Below are 17886 nucleotides of genomic sequence, written 5' to 3' on the forward strand. Positions count from 1 at the left end.
AAACAATGGATCTATTACTGGTGTGATCATATAGGCGACCTCAAATGTTGAAATATATATATATTTTTTGGAGGGGTTTTAAATGGCCCGAACAACAATACATTGCCAGAGCAATTCAAGCAAAGCCAATATGCGGTGAAAATGTATTGGGTCTATAGTTTACTGCACAAACCTCATTGCTACAGAACTGTTTCTAATTGGTTAATGTTGCATAGGCTTACGTTTTTTAAGTCATGTTAATAAAAAAAAAGTCTGATCCGGTAGATCCCGGCTTGCATTTTCATTCAAAGTCTTGATGATCTTGACTCAGAAAAGGTTGGTCACCACTGTTCTAGAGTTTTACCTGTTAACACTATCGACGTTCCCCTTTACTGTGGCAATTGTGATCTAATCAACGCAATATTTTGTTGTAGGCAGAATGCATCAGAGCAGGATTCTATTGCGTTGACACGCACTACTCTACACAGACCGGTGCGGCATAACCAATCAGAGCTGCAGTAGGCCTATATGCAAATAGACCATTGCAGTATATGAATCTGTGCCATTTACTTTGAACTGGACTGTGTTTACAGCATGAGCGGTCGTGAGTAGATGTCCTTGTTTTGAGATCAAAGCGAGAGCTGCATGTAGCAGTGAGTTATTAGACCACTTATAGATCATGTGTAGTCAACAATAAGGGAGTGATTGCTTCCTACAAGAAAACAAAAGATGTACATTTCTAGACATCTTTCAGTGATATAAAAAAAAATAGCTTTTTTTTTGTCTTAAAGGGGCAGTGTTGTATTTTGAGACAGGCTTGAATAAGCTAAGTAGTAATAGGCAGAGGGGTAGCATAATTTGTCTGATTCTCTGTAATAATGATATGGGAATAATCATATATTTTATTTTGTAAAGTGGTTTCTTGAGTCAAACAACACAACAACATTTTTCAGTCACCTCCTTGTCTGAAGGAGAAGTTGATAAACAGGTTAATGTCAAGCCCTGTATGTTTTTTCTCTCAAAATTCTACATTGAATACCACACATTGGCTGCTGAATGATAGAACAGCTATTTATATGTTATGGGACACAATTTCTCCATAGTTTTTGATGGTAGGCCACTCTTGTTAGGTCTACATTATGATCAAATAGCCACAGTAGCCTATTTGATCACTGTTAAACCTTCACCGACCTTCGCCTCTCACGAGTCCGTACAGGACTTGCCGTGATGTGATAATGCTTAAAGTGCCTCTGTATTCACAGTAAACGCACGCTGGAAGTTGCACAGAATTTTCACAAATTTTGCACTCAGCAGACCTGAAATTTTGCTCAAAGCCGAAAGACCATTAGAGGGAACATTGGTCAGGAGTCCTCATAAGTCCAGTAAAAGATTGTGGGTGAATTGTATAGACTTTTTAGAGAGGTGTTCTTGATTGAAACACGGTTGGCAGTTAACAATCACGGTCAGATTGGATTGGAGACCAGCAGTATTCCCTGCCTATTTGACCCAGATGGAAATAGTTCCCATAATGACTGAGCTCCTAAAACCAGGACTCTGCTCTGAGCCTCCACACAAGTCTGTTCCTGAAACCAGGACTCTGCTCTGAGCCCCCACACAGGTCTGTTCCTGAAGGAAGCTCTGACCTCCCAAATGCAGGTCTGTTCCTGAAGGAAGCTCTGACCTCCCAAATGCAGGTCTGTTCCTGAAGGAAGCTCTGACCTCCCAAATGCAGGTCTGTTCCTGAAGGAAGCTCTGACCTCCCAAATGCAGGTCTGATCCTGAAGGAAGCTCTGAGCCCCCACACAGGTCTGTTCCTGAAGGAAGCTCTGACCTCCCAAATGCAGGTCTGATCCTGAAGGAAGCTCTGAGCCCCCACACAGGTCTGTTCCTGAAGGAAGCTCTGACCTCCCAAATGCAGGTCTGATCCTGAAGGAAGCTCTGAGCCCCCACACAGGTCTGATCCTGAAGGAAGCTCTGAGCCCCCACACAGGTCTGTTCCTGAAGGAAGCTCTGAGCCCCCACACAGGTCTGTTCCTGAAGGAAGCTCTGAGCCCCCACACAGGTCTGTTCCTGAAGGAAGCTCTGAGCTCCTAAATGCAGGTCTTTTCCACTGTGACCCTGGTGTGTGTGTGTGTGTGTGTGTGTGTGTGTGTGTGTGTGTGTGTGTGTGTGTGTGTGTGTGTGTGTGTGTTTGTGTGTGTGTATGTATATATATATATATATATATATATATATATATATATATATATATGCGTGTGCACCAGTGTATGCCCCCATTGTGTTTATTGTAAAGACTGGTATGGAGAGAGAGAGTGAGAGAGAGAGACAGATTTTAGATAGATTTAGATAAAGAGCTAGATAAACTTGTATTTTTCGGCAAGGACAGATACAGGATACCACCCTCCACAACATAACCTTCACGCCAAATCAAAACTCAAAATGACCTGCGAGGATTTCCTACTACCAAAGATTCATGTTTCCAAGTTATACAGGAAACACTACCAAGCTTGCTAGGACAGAGCAGATCTGACTGCTACTTAAATTAGCAATGAGGTGTGAAGCGAGAGGTGTCAAAGCCCTTGAGCCCAACAGTGGCAAGAGAGTTTCACAGCCTCCGCTAAACTAAATGCAGAGATCTTTGAAGCCCCCTCCCATTGTTCAGAGGTCATTACAACACACTACCCTTTGAATGTAAAACATTTTAAAAGAACGAAAAGAGAACAAAAATAATCTTGTTATGGAAAATCAAGAGACACTTTTTTTTGGCTGATTATATTATAGAAATCGAAACATAAGCAACTTCCTCTTCCACTCAGACCATCCCCTGGCATGGCACAGTGCTAACGATGGGTGGAAACTGAGGATACTAGACAACCAGGACTCTGAGTCAGCTAATATAAATCTGGAACAGTAATGGTACAGGGTAACTCCAAAACGTTTCAGCTGGACTTTCACATAATCAAAGAATTAGCCCAGCAGGAGAAGTTCTCTGTTGAGAAAGATAACCCCACCCCAAGCGTGTCAGAACAGACCTCTTCATTAAATTACCCCCACAGACGAGCAACCCCAAACTTCCCAGCCAAGAGCACTATTCCCTTATTGAAATGAAGGATACATTCACCCAGATAGAGGTAATGCAGGTGGAGCTGGAACAGCAGGGGAACACACTCCAGTCAGCACAGACCCAGACAACAATCCAGCACATCAATACTCCCTCAAGCAGACCCGGAGAGCTGGAGGGGAAGAGAGACACGTCTGCACTCTGAACTGTGCTGAGACAACATCTACAGGAGAAAGAGCAGGAGAACAACAGAGCACTAGAGGAGAGGATCAGACTGCTGGAGGTGAGGGTGACGGGGATGGCGTGTGACAGACAACAACCCATTAGAGAGCTGGCCACACCCGCAGAGAAGCCAGCAGACCAGCCCACCTCAGACCCTGACCATGGCCTCGAGATCACAGCAGAACAGCCCACCTCAGACCCTAACCATGGCCTCAACATCACAGCAGAACAGCCCACCCCAGACCCTAACCATGGCCTCGACATCACAGCAGAACAGCCCACCCCAGACCCTAACCATGGCCTCAACATCACAGCAGAACAGCCCACCCCAGACCCTGACCATGGCCTTGAGATCACAGCAGAACAGCCCACCTCAGACCCTAACCATGGCCTCGACATCACAGCAGAACAGCCCACCTCAGACCCTAACCATGGCCTCAACATCACAGCAGAACAGCCCACCCCAGACGCTGACCATGGCCTCGACATCACAGCAGAACAGCCCACCCCAGACCCTGACCATGGTCTCGACATCACAGCAGAACAGCCCACCCCAGACCCTGACCATGGTCTCGACATCACAGCAGAACAGCCCACCCCAGACCCTGACCATGGTCTCGACATCACACCAGAACAGCCCACCCCAGACCCTGACCATGGTCTCGACATCACAGCAGAACAGCCCACCCCAGACCCTGACCATGGTCTCGACATCACACCAGAACAGCCCACCCCAGACCCTGACCATGGTCTCGACATCACAGCAGAACAGCCCACCCCAGACCCTGACCATGGCCTCAACATCACAGCAGAACAGCCCACCCCAGACCCTGACCATGGCCTCGACCTCACAGCAGAACAGCCCACCCCAGACCCTGACCATGGCCTCGACATCACAGCAGAACAGCCCACCCCAGACCCTGACCATGGCCTCGACATCACAGCAGAACAGCCCACCCCAGACCCTGACCATGGTCTCGACATCACAGCAGAACAGCCCACCCCAGACCCTGACCATGGTCTCGACATCACACCAGAACAGCCCACCCCAGACCCTGACCCTGGCCTCGACATCACAGCAGGACAGACAAATGAAGAACCCCAAGCCCAGGGGATTGCACCCCCTCTGAACACCGCCCCCCTGTCAGCCACCCCAATAGCCATCCTGACAACCCCGCCCCCCAATACCCACTGAGGACACACACAGAGCCACAGATTATACCCCTTTATGGACTCAAACCAGAAATATAAGAAAATAAATGTTTTCCCAAAACATTGTCTAAACTTTGGTGTCCAAACACGGGAGGGGTATGTCCCCGTGGTCGTCCCCGAGGTCGTTCCCGTGGTCGTCCCTGACGTCGTTCCCGTGGTCGTCCCTGAGGTCGTTCCCGTGGTCGTCCCTGACGTCGTGGTCGTTCCCGTGGTCGTCCCTAAGGTCGTTCCCGTGGTCGTCCCTGAGGTCGTTCCCGTGGTCGTCCCTGACTTCGTTCCCGTGGTCGTCCCTGAGGTCGTTCCCGTGGTCGTCCCTGAGGTCGTTCCCGTGGACGTCCCTGACTTCGTCCCCGTGGTCGTCCCCGTGGTCGTCCCCGTGGTCGTCCCCGAGGTCGTCCCCGTGGTCGTCCCTGACGTCGTCCTCGTGGTCGTCCCTGACGTCGTTCCCGTGGTCGTCCCTGAGGTCGTTCCCGTGGTCGTCCCTGACGTTGTTCCCGTGGTCGTTCCCGTGGTCGTCCCTGAGGTCGTCCCCGTGGTCGTCCCTGAGGTCGTTCCCGTGGTCGTCCCTGAGGTCGTTCCCGTGGTCGTCCCTGAGGTCGTTCCCGTGGTCGTCCCTGAGGTCGTTCCCGTGGTCGTCCCTGACTTCGTTCCCGTGGTCGTCCCTGAGGTCGTTCCCGTGGTCGTCCCTGACGTCGTTCCCGTGGTCGTTCCTGTGGTCGTCCCTGAGGTCGTTCCCGTGGTCGTCCCCGTGGTCGTCCCCAAGGTAGTCCCCGAGGTCGTTCCCGTGGTCGTCCCTGAGGTCGTTCCCGTGGTCGTGTCATTACGGGTCCCGTGTATTGTTATTATGGGTCCCGTGTATTGTTTTTACGGGTCCCGTGTATTGTTTTTACGGGTCTCGTTTCGTGTGTAGTTAGAGAGAGAGAGAGAGAGAGAGAGAGAGAGAGAGAGAGAGGGCGGCAGAGAGAGAGAGAGAGAGAGAGGGCGGCAGAGAGAGAGAGAGAGAGAGAGGGCGGCAGAGAGAGAGAGAGAGAGAGAGAGAGAAAGAGGGGGGGGCAGAGAGAGAGAGAGAGAGAGGGGGGGGCAGAGAGAGAGAGAGAGAGAGAGGGGGGGGCAGAGAGAGAGGGGGGGACTGAGAGAGAGAGGGGGGGGCGGAGAGAGAGAGAGGGGGGGACAGAGAGAGAGAGGGGGGGGCGGAGAGAGAGAGAGAGGCAGAGAGAGAGAGAGAGGGGGGGTAGATTAAATGGAGGTGTTCTACATAAGAATGAGTCCCACAAGGCTCAGCCAGAATAGATGTGTCCAATAGGGACCACACACTCAGATACATACACACACACAGATACACACACAGATACAGATACACACACAGATACAGATACACACACAGATAAACACACAGATACACACACAGAGAGCACACACACACAGAGCACACACACAGATACACACACAGATACACACACACAGAGCACACACACAGATACACACACACAGAGCACACACACAGATACACACACAGAGCACACACACAGATACACACACACAGAGCACACACACAGAGCACACACACAGATACACACACACACACACACACACACATAGCAAACAAACACAGATACACACACAGAGCACACACACACACAGAGCACACACACACACAGAGCACACACACAGATACACAGACCCACACACACACAGATACACAGACACACACAGATACACACACACACACAGAGCAACTGAAATTTGTCCGGTCTAAATTTGACCAACTGGAGACATGTAGTTAGTCCCCATGAGGTCCAATGCTATTTCCAAGGGGTTTAGGGTTAAGGTTATAATTAGTGTTAAGGTTAGAATTAGTGTTAAGGTTAGAATTACTTTAAGGGTTAGGAGCTAGAGTTAGGTTTAGGGTTAGGAGCTAGAATTAGGTTTAGGTTTAGGAGCTAGAGGTAGGTTTAGGGTTAGGAGCTAGAGTTAGGTTTAGGATTAGGAGCTAGAGTTAGGTTTAGGGTCAGGAGCTAGAGTTAGGTTTAGGGTCAGGAGCTAGAGTTAGGTTTAGGGTCAGGAGCTAGAGTTAGGTTTAGGGTCAGGAGCTAGAGTTAGGTTTAGGGTCAGGAGCTAGAGTTAGGTTTAGGGTTAGGAGCTAGAGTTAGGTTTAGGGTCAGGAGCTAGAGTTAGGTTTAGGTTAGGTTTAGGGTCAGGAGCTAGAGTTAGGTTTAGGGTTAGGAGCTAGAGTTAGGTTTAGGGTTAGGAGCTAGAGTTAGGTTTAGGGTTAGGAGCTAGAGTTAGGTTTAGGGTTAGGAGCTAGAGTTAGGTTTAGGGTCAGGAGCTAGAGTTAGGTTTAGGGTCAGGAGCTAGAGTTAGGTTTATGGTCAGGAGCTAGAGTTAGGTTTAGGGTCAGGAGCTAGAGTTAGGTTTAGGGTTAGGAGCTAGAGTTAGGTTTAGGGTCAGGAGCTAGGGTTAGGTTTAGGGTCAGGAGCTAGAGTTACGTTTAGGGTTAGGAGCTAGAGTTAGGTTTAGGGTTAGGAGCTAGAGTTAGGTTTAGGGTCAGGAGCTAGAGTTAGGTTTAGGGTTAGGAGCTAGAGTTAGGTTTAGGGTCAGGAGCTAGGGTTAGGTTTAGGGTCAGGAGCTAGAGTTATGTTTAGGGTTAGGAGCTAGAGTTAGGTTTAGGGTTAGGAGCTAGAGTTAGGTTTAGGGTCAGGAGCTAGAGTTAGGTTTAGGGTTAGGAGCTAGAGTTAGGTTTAGGGTCAGGAGCTAGAGTTAGGTTTAGGGTTAGGAGCTAGAGTTAGGTTTAGGGTCAGGAGCTAGAGTTAGGTTTAGGGTTAGGAGCTAGAGTTAGGTTTAGGGTCAGGAGCTAGAGTTAGGTTTAGGGTTAGGAGCTAGAGTTAGGTTTAGGGTCAGGAGCTAGAGTTAGGTTTAGGGTTAGGAGCTAGAGTTAGGTTTAGGGTCAGGAGCTAGAGTTAGGTTTAGGGTCAGGAGCTAGAGTTAGGTTTAGGGTTAGGAGCTAGAGTTAGGTTTAGGGTCAGGAGCTAGAGTTAGGTTTAGGGTCAGGAGCTAGGGTTAGGTTTAGGGTTAGGAGCTAGGGTTATGTTTAGGGTTAGGAGCTAGAGTTAGGTTTAGAGTTAGGAGCTAGAGTTAGGTTTAGGGTTAGGAGCTAGAGTTAGGTTTAGGGTTAGGAGCTAGAGTTAGGTTTAGGAAAATAGGATTTTGAAATGGACTGAATTATGTGTCCCCACAAGGTTAGCTGTAGAAGACTGTGTGTGTGTGTGTGTGTGTGTGTGTGTGTGTGTGTGTGTGTGTGTGTGTGTGTGTGTGTGTGTGTGTGTGTGTGTGCAAGCCTATGATGAACATGTGTCCATACTGTACAGGCTTGTATAGCAACAGAGGAAGAACAGCTGTTCATCATGTGACCCATTTCAGGAAACTAGGCGTACGTCACACGTCAATACATCACTACGTCACTACGTCACACGTCAATACATGACTACGTCTATACATCACTTCATCACTACGTCACACGTCACTACGTCACTTCATCACTACGTCACTACGTCACTACATCCCTACGTCACTACGTCACACGTCACTACGTCACACGTCACTACGTCACCACTTCACTACGTCACTACGTCACTACATCACTACGTCACTACATCACTACGTCACTGTGTCACTACGTCACACGTCACTACATCACTACGTCACACGTCACTACATCACTACGTCACTACATCACTACGTCACACGTCACTACATCACTACGTCACTACGTCACATGTCATACGTCACTACATCACTACGTCACACGTCACTACATCACTACATCACTACATCACTACGTCACACGTCACTACGGCACACGTCACTACGTCACATGTCACACGTCACTACATCACTACGTCACCACGTCACACGTCACTACGTCACTACATCACTACGTCACTACGTCACACGTCACTACATCACTACGTCACTACATCACTACTTCACTACGTCACTACATCACTACGTCACACGTCACACGTCACTACTTCACTACGTCACTACTTCACTACGTCACTACGTCACTACATCACATGTCACACCTCACACGTCACTACATCACTACATCACTACGTCACTACGTCACTACGTCACTAAATGCCTTCTGGAACCATCCTATCCCCGTCTCTCTGTCTCCCCCGTCTCTCTGTCTCCCTCCTACCCCCCATCTCTCTGTTTCCCCCGTCTCTCTGTCTCCATCCTGTCCCCGTCTCTCTGTCTCCCTCCTATCCCCCGTCTCTATATCTCTCTCCTGTCCCCCGTCTCTCTGTCTCCCTCCTGTCCTCCGTCTCTCTGTCTCCCTCCTGTCCTCCGTCTCTCTGTCTCCATCCTATCCCCCGTCTCTCTGTCTCCATCCTGTCCCCCGTCTCTCTGTCTCCATCCTGTCCCCCGTCTCTCTGTCTCCATCCTGTCCCCCGTCTCTCTGTCCCCATCCTATCCCCTGACTCTCTGTATCCATCCTATCCCCCCGTCTCTCTGTCTCCATCCTGTCCACCGTCTCTCTGTCTCCATCCTGTCCCCCGTCTCTCTGTCTCCATCCTATCCCCCGTCTCTATATCTCTCTCTCTCCTCTCCTGTCCCCCGTCTCTCTGTCTCCATCCTATCCCCCGTCTCTGTCTCGATCCTATCCCCCGTCTCCATCCTATCCCCCGTCTCTCTGTCTCCATCCTGTCCACCGTCTCTCTGTCTCCATCCTGCCCACCGTCTCTCTGTCTCCATCCTGTCCACCGTCTCTCTGTCTCCATCCTATCCCACCGTCTCTCTGTCTCCATCCTGTCCCCCGTCTCTCTGTCCCCATCCTATCCCCCGTCTCTCTGTCTCCATCCTATCCCCCGTCTCCATCCTATCCCCCCGTCTCTCTGTCTCCATCCTGTCCCCCGTCTCTCTGTCTCCATCCTGTCCCCTGTCTCTCTGTCTACATCATGTCCCCCGTCTCTCTGTCTCCATCCTGTCCCCCGTCTCTCTGTCTCCATCCTGTCCACCGTCTCTCTGTCTCCATCCTGTCCACCGTCTCTCTGTCTCCATCCTGTCCCCCGTCTCTCTGTCTCCATCCTGTCCCCTGTCTCTCTGTCTCCATCCTGTCCCCCGTCTCTCTGTCCCCATCCTATCCCCCGTCTCTCTGTCTCCATCCTATCCCCCGTCTCCATCCTATCCCCCCGTCTCTCTGTCTCCATCCGGTCCACCGTCTCTCTGTCTCCATCCTGTCCCCCGTCTCTCTGTCTCCATCCTGTCCCCCGTCTCTCTGTCTCCATCCTATCCCCCGTCTCTATATGTCTCTCTCTCCTCTCCTGTCCCCCGTCTCTGTCTCCATCCTATCCCCCGTCTCCATCCTATCCCCCCGTCTCTCTGTCTCCATCATGTCCACCGTCTCTCTGTCTCCATCCTGTCCACTGTCTCTCTGTCTCCATCCTATCCCCCGTCTCTCTGTCTCCATCCTGTCCCCCGTCTCTCTGTCTCCATCCTATCCCCCGTCTCTATATCTCTCTCCCTCCTCTCCTGTCCCCCGTCTCTCTGTCTCCATCCTGTCCCCCTTCTCTCCGTCTCCATCCTATCCCCCTCTCTAGCCTAATGACAAAATAACGTGGGATGAAATCGTTCCTTTTGATAACACAACCAGCCTGTCCTTCTATGCCTCTCTATCATCTCTTCTATCCTTTCTCTCTCTAGTGATGCAGCAGGGAGTCTTATAGTTTTCATGATACACTATAATGCTGTAAGGGAAAGAGCTGATTGACAGTGGATTTGATTCAGCGTTGGTCTCTCAATTTTCTCTCTCTCTCTCAATTCTCTCTCTCTCAATTCTCTCTCTCTCTCTCTTAATTCTCTCTCTCTCAATTCTCTCTCTCTCTCTCAATTCTCTCTCTCTCAATTCTCTCTCTCTCTCTCTTAATTCGCTCTCTCTCAATTTTCTCTCTCTCTCTTAATTCTCTCTCTCTCTCAATTCTCTCTCTCTCTCTCTCAATTCTCTCTCTCTCTTAATTCTCTCTCTCTCTCAATTCTCTCTCTCTCAATTCTCTCTCTCTTAATTCTCTCTCTCAATTCTCTCTCTCTCTCAATTCTCTCTCTCAATTCTCTCTCTCTCTCTTAATTCTCTCTCTCTCAATTCTCTCTCTCTCTCTTAATTCTCTCTCTCTCTCAATTCAAATCAGTTCAATTTATGGGCTTTATTGGCATGGTAAACATATGTTAACATTGCCAAAGCAAGTAAACTAGATAATAAACAAAAGTTAAATAAACAATACAAATTAAACACAGAAAACATTACATTCATGAAAGTTAAAAAAAAGAATAAAGACATTTCAAATGTCATATTATGTGCAAATAGTTAGTGTACAAAAGGGAAGAGAAATCAACATAAATATGGGTTGTATTTACAATGGTGTTAGTTCTTCACTGGTTGCCCTTTTCTCGTGGCAACAGGTCACACATCTTGCTGCTGTGATGGCACACCGTGGTGTTTCACCCAGTAGATATGGGAGTTAATCAAAAAGTTTTTGAAAATCAACATACATGAGAAGACTTTTCCTTTTTTTTTGGTTTACTTGTTTGTCAATTAAGCTGTGCAGGGTGAATACGTGGTCTGTTTTACGGAAATTTGGCAAAAAGCCAATTTGGCATTTGCTTAGTACATTTCATTGAGGAAAGTCTGCTGTTAATGATAACGCAGAGGATTTTCCCAAGGTTACTGTTGACGCATATCCCACGGTAGTTATTGGGGTCAAATTTGTCTCCACTTTTGTGGATTTGGGTGATCAGTCCTTGGTTCCAAATATTTGGGAAGATGCCAGAGCTAAGGATGATGTTAAAGAGTTTTAGTACAGCCAATTGCAATTTGTGGTCTGTATATTTTATCTTTTCCTTGAGGATACCATTAACACCACGGGCCTTTTTGGGTTGGAGGGTTTTGTAATTGAAGTCTTTAATTCATTCGATGTGTCACGGCTGAAGGACCAAGGTGCAGCGTGGTAAGCGTGCATTCTCTCTTTATTGAAAATGATGCCGACAAATCCACACATCTCCGTTTTGGATAGGTAATTCTTCATGTTGTTGTTTATTTAGTGTTTTCCAATTTTCTCAGAAGTGGGTAGATTCTATGGATTCTTCAATTACATTGAGCTGATTTCTGACGTGCTGTTCCTTCTTTTTCCGTAGTGTATTTCTGTATTGTTTTAGTGATTCACCACAGTGCAGGCGTAGACTCAGGTTTTCTGGGTCTCTATGTTTCTGGTTGGACAGGTCTCTCAATTTCTTTCTTAGGTTTTTCCATTCTTCATCAAACCATTTGTCACTGTTGTTCATTTTCTTTTGCTGTGATCTGATAGGGGTGTCAGTGGGCTGACTGTGAACGCTCTGAGAGACTCTGGGTTGAGGTCAGTGATAAAGTAGTCTACAGTAGTAGTCTACAGTACTACTGCCAAGAGATGAGCTATAGGTGTACCTACCATAGGAGTCCCCTCGAAGCCTACAATTGACTATGTACATACCCAGCATGCAACAGAGCTGCAGGAATTGTGATCTGATTTTTTTGGTTATGTTGTCAAAGTTGTGCCTTGGGGGGCACATGGGGGAGGGAATGCTGTCACCTGCAGGCAGGTGTTTGTCCTGAGGGTGTCAGGTTTTGGCATTTAGGTCACCACTGAATTGTACATGTCGCTGCATTATCTCTCTATCTCTCTATCTCTCGATCTACCCGGCCTAAACCCTGGTCTCTGTCCTAAATCCATAGTTCCAGCTCCAAACACAAACCAGAAATATTCAGTTTGGCAAAATATCCTCCAAGATGTCACCAAGTGTTCCATGATAACAAATCTCTTTTAGGATTCTTAGAATGATAACAAATCTCTTTTAGGATTCTTAGAATGATAACAAATCTATTTTAGGATTCTTAGAATGATAACAAATCTCTTTTAGGATTCTTAGAATGATAACAAATCTCTTTTAGGATTCTTAGAATGATAACAAATCTCTTTTAGGATTCTTAGAATGATAAATCTCTTTTAGGATTCTTAGAATGATACATCTCTTTTAGGATTCTTAGAATGATAACAAATCTCTTTTAGGATTCTTAGAATGATATTAGAGCCTTTGGTATCAACATGACATGCAGGCAAGTAGTTTTCACTAAACCCACGTTTTGGATAGCCTGGTTCCACACCTTGGAGTCTAGTTCCTATTTGCATTGCTTGCTATAGGAGGTTTTAGGCTGGGTCTCTGTAAAAGCACTTTGTCTACTGCTGATGTAAAAAAAAAAAATGGGATTCATGAAATAAATCTGATTGATTTGGTTAAGAGTTGGTTCTATGATGGTTCTGAGGCTCGGAGAGGGAGCACACATGGCAATGCTAATGCACAGTTAGTACCTCTAGGCTACAGATGGTATCTATCTTAATTAGTATCATAAATGCTGAAAGTAGGCTATTTCAAACACAAAAGTAAGATGTTCGCCTACCACGCTGCGCCTTGGTCTCCTCATTCTAACGAACGTGACAGGTTCTGTGATGGTTGATTTATGTTCTTATGTAATGCTCATTGCGATGCTTTGGTGGTGAAAGCATTTGTGATTTATCAACTGAAAGAAAATGTCAATCTCATTTTAACACACCAAGCCAGACCATCACTTTGGATTTGATTATGGAAATGAAAAACCTGGGATGAATATAATGAATGATCAAATCATTATTCAACAGTCCATTCCTCCCCACACACACCGCTTTGAATCCTGAAGATACACACACTTGCACTCATATACACACACACACACACACACACACACACACACACACACACACACACACACACACACACACACAGTGTGGCTGGGGGTTGCTTGCCGACACAAAGTAGGCAGGGTTATTAATTACTGCAGGTACTGATTTTCTCCAGTTCGTGTGTGTGTGTGTGTGTGTGTGTGTGTTCTCCAAACATTCCCCTGTGGATCTGAACGGTCTCTCTCTCTCTCTGAAGGGCCTCTCTCTCTGAAGGGTCTCTCTCTCTCTCTCTGATGAGACTCTCACTCTGAAGGGCCTCTCACTCTCTCTCTCAAGGGCCTTTATCTCTCAAGGGCCTTTCTCTCAAGGGCCTCTCTCTCTCTCTCTCTCTCTCTCTCTCTCTCTCTCTCTCTCTCTCTCTCTGAAGGGCCTCTCTCTCTCACAAACACTCTGAAGGGCCCCTCTCTCTCTGAAGGACCTCTCAAGGGCCTCTCTCTCAAGTTCCTCTCTATCTCTCTCTCTCTCTCTCTCTCTCTCTCTCTCTCTTTAAAGGGCCTATCTCTCTCTGAATTTGGAAGTTTACATACAATTAGGTTGGAATCATTATAACTTGTTTTTCAACCACTCCACAAATTTCTTGTTAACAAACTATAGTTTTGGCAAGTCGGTTAGGACATCTACTTTGTGCAAGACAAGTCATTTTTCAAACAACTGTTTACGGACAGATTATTTCACTTATAATTCACTGTATCACAATTCCAGTGGGTCAGAAGTTTACATACACTAAGTTGACTGTGCCTTTAAGCAGCTTGGAAAATTCCAGAAAATGATGTCATGGCTTTAGAAGCTTCTGATAGGCTAATTGACATAATTTGAGTCAATTGGAGGTGTACCTGTGGATGTAATTCAAGGCCTACCTTCAAACTCAGTGCCTCTTTGCTTGACATCATGGGAAAATCAAAATAAATCAGCCAAGACCCCAGAAAAACAATTGTAGACCTCCACAAGTCTGGTTCATTCTTGGGAGCAATTTCCAAATGCCTGAAGGTACCACTTTCATCTGTACAAACAATAGTACGCAAGTATAAACACCATGGGACCACACAGCCGTCATACCGCTCAGGAAGGAGACGTGTTCTGTCTCCTAGAGATGAATGTACTTTGGTGTGAAAAGTGCAAATCAATCCCAGAACAACAGCAAAGGACCTTGTGAAGATGCTGGAGGAAACAGGTACAAAGGTATCTATATCCACAGTAAAACGAGTCCTATATCGACATAACCTGAAAGGACGCTCAGCAAGGAAGAAGCCACTGCTCCAAAACCACCATAAAAAAAGTCAGACTACAGTTTGCAACTGCACATGGGGGAAAAGATTGTACTTTTTGGACAAATGTCCTCTGGTCTGATTAAAACAAAAAAATAACTGTTTGGCCATAATGACCATCGTTATGTTTGGAAGGAAAAGAGGGATACATACTTCCAAAGTTTCTGCAAAATGACTTAAGGACAACAAAGTCAAGGTATTGGAGTGGCCATCACAAATCCCTGACCTCATACCTATAGAAAATATGTGGGCAGAACTGAAAAAGGAGGCCTACAAACCTGACTCAGTTACACCAGCTCTGTCAGGAGAAATGGGACAAAATTCACCCAACTTATTGTGGAAGGCTACCTGAAACGTTTAACCCAAGTTAAACAATTTAAAGGCAATGCTACCAAATACTAATTGAGGGTATGTAAACTTCTGACCCACTGGGAATGTGATGAAAGAAATAAAAGCTGAAATAAATCATTCTCTCTGCTATTATTCTGACATTTCACTTTTTTTAAATGTTTTATTATTATTTTACCCCTTTTTCTCCCCAATTTCGTGGTATCCAATTGTTGTAGTACCTACTATCTTGTCTCATCGCTACAACTCCCGTACGGGCTCGGGAGAGACGAAGGTTGAAAGTCGTGCGTCCTCCGATACACAACCCAGCCAGCCGTACTGCTGCTTAACACAGCGCGCATCCAACCCGGTAGCCAGCCGCACCAATGTGTCGGAGGAAACACCGTGCACCTGGCAACCTTGGTTAGCGCGCACTGCGCCCGGCCCGCCACAGGAGTCGCTGGTGCGCGATGAGACAAGGACACCCCTACCGACCAAGCCCTCCCTATCCCTGGCGACGCTGGGCCAATTGTGCGTCGCCCCACGGACCTCCCGGTCGCGGCCGGTTACGACAGAGCCTGGGCGCGAACCCAGGGACTCTGATGGCACAGCTAGCGCTGCAGTACAGCGCCCTTAACCACTGCGCCCATTTCACATTATTTAAAATAAAGTGGTGATCCTAACTGACCTAAAACAGGGAATTTTTACTAGGATTATAAATGTCAGGAATTGTGAAAAACTGAGTTTAAATGTAGTTGGCTAAAGTGTATGTAAACTTCCGATTTAACTGTGTGTGTATATGTATATATGTATGTATATGTATATATGTATATATATATATATAAGTATATATATATATATATATATATATATATATATATGTATATACAGTGGGCAAAAAAAGGTATTTAGTCAGCCACCAATTGTGCAAGTTCTCCCACTTAAAAAGATGAGAGAGGCCTGTAATTTTCATCATAGGTACACTTCAACTATGACAGACAAAATGAGGGAAAAAAAATCCCGAAAATCACATTGTAGGATTTTTTATGAATTTATTTGCAAATTATGGTGGATTTTTGTTTTAGATTCCGTCTCTCACAGTTGAAGTGTACCTATGATAAAAAAAAATGACAGACCTCTACATGCTTTGTAAGTAGGAAAACCTGCAAAATCAGCAGTGTATCAAATACTTGTTCTCCCCACTGTATATGCATAGTCACTTTAACTATGTACATACTAACTAAGTTGGCCTGACCAACCGTTGCCCCCCGCGCATTGGTTAACCGGGCTATCTGCATTGTGTCCCGCCACCCACCAACCCCCCTTTTACGCTACTGCTACTCTCTGTTCATCATATATGCATGTCACGACTTCCGCTGAATTCGGCTCCTCTCCTTGTTCTGGTGGCGTTCAGCGGTCGACGTTACCGGCTTTCTAGCCATCCCAGCTCCATTTTTCATGTATCCATTTGTCTTGTCTTGTTCCCTGCACACCTGGTTTTCATTCCCCAATCACACTACACGCATTTATTCTTCTGTTCCCCCTCATGCCTTTGTGGAAGATTGTTTGTGTGTTACGCGTTTTGAACGCACTCGGATTGTGTGCGTTTTTCACGTGTTTTTTTTATTCACGAGGCCTGTTTTGTATCCATTTGATGTGTTGTGACTGTTTTGCGCGTTATACACTTTGTTGGCTGGAGGTTTTTGGACGCAGCTGTGTCCGTCTGTATATTCTCTCCTGCCGAAATAAAGTGTGCTCACGATTTCCTGCACTCCTGCACCTGACTACGCAAATACATAGTCACTTTAAACATATCTACATGTACATACTACCTCAATCAGCCTGACTAACTGGTCTGTGTGTAGCCTCGCTACTGTATATAGCCTCTCTACTGTATGTAGCCTCTCTACTGTATGTAGCCTCTCTACTGTATATAGCCTCTCTACTGTATGTAGCCTCTCTACTGTATATAGCCTCTCTACTGTATATAGCCTCTCTACTGTATAGAGCCTCTCTACTGTATATAGCCTCTCTACTGTATATAGCCTCTCTACTGTATATAGCCTCGCTACTGTTTATAGCCTCTCTACTGTATATAGCCTGTCTACTGTATATAGCCTCTCTACTGTATATAACCTCTCTACTGTATATAACCTCTCTACTGTATGTAGCCTCTCTACTGTATATAGCCTCTCTACTGTATATAGCCTCCCTACTGAATGTAGCCTCTCTGCTCCTCTCCTCTCTGTTCCTCTCCTCTCTGCTCCTCCCCTCTCTGCTCCTCCCCTCTCCACTCCTCTCCTCTCTGTTCCTCCCCTCTCTGCTCATCTCCTCTCTGCTCCTCCCCTCTTCTCCCCTCTCTGCTCCTCTCCACTCCTCCCCTCTCCGCTCCTCCCCTCTCTGCTCCTCTCCTCTCTGCTCCTCCCCTCTCTGCTCCTCCGCTCTCTGCTCCTCTCCTCTTCTCCCCTCTCTGCTCCTCTCCGCTCCTCCCCTCTCCGCTCCTCCCCTCTCTGCTCCTTTCCTCTCTGCTCCTCCCCTCTCTGCTCCTCTTCTCTCTGCTCCTCTCTGCTCGCTCTGCTCCTCCCCTCTCTGCTCCTCCCCTCTCTGCTCCTCCCCTCTCTGCTCCTCTCCTCTTCTCCCCTCTCTGCTCCTCTCCGCTCCTCCCCTCTCCGCTCCTCCCCTCTCTGCTCCTTTCCTCTCTGCTCCTCCCCTCTCTGCTCCTCTTCTCTCTGCTCCTCTCTGCTCGCTCTGCTCCTCCCCTCTCTGCTCCTCCCCTCTCTGCTGACTCATATTAAACTCTCAGTTGGTTGCATATGAACCCAGTCTGTCCCATTGACGTCATAGTAAAGGCTAAAGGGACCTTCAGGATTATCGAACGGTTGTGAATTGTTTTATGCCTGTAATGGGTGAGGAAGTGGTTATAAGTGAAATAGGAGAGAACAGAAATAGAACTGTTGCATGTGAGGTAAAACATTGCTGAACTGAAATGCGTTACACAGTTTGTAATACTGTG

At 46.9% G+C, this 17886-nt stretch overlaps 1 protein-coding gene across 1 annotated transcript in view; it reads left to right on the forward strand.

Moving 5' to 3' along the window:
- The window catches only part of LOC110489360 (hippocalcin-like protein 1), a 64039-nt gene that overhangs the window by 26845 nt on the left and 19308 nt on the right, over nucleotides 1-17886 (forward strand). The window lies entirely within an intron of this gene.

This window comes from Oncorhynchus mykiss, chromosome 30 (genome assembly GCF_057628025.1).
Source record: "Oncorhynchus mykiss isolate SJ-2025 chromosome 30, ASM5762802v1, whole genome shotgun sequence".
In the NCBI taxonomy this organism is placed as follows: domain Eukaryota; kingdom Metazoa; phylum Chordata; class Actinopteri; order Salmoniformes; family Salmonidae; genus Oncorhynchus; species Oncorhynchus mykiss.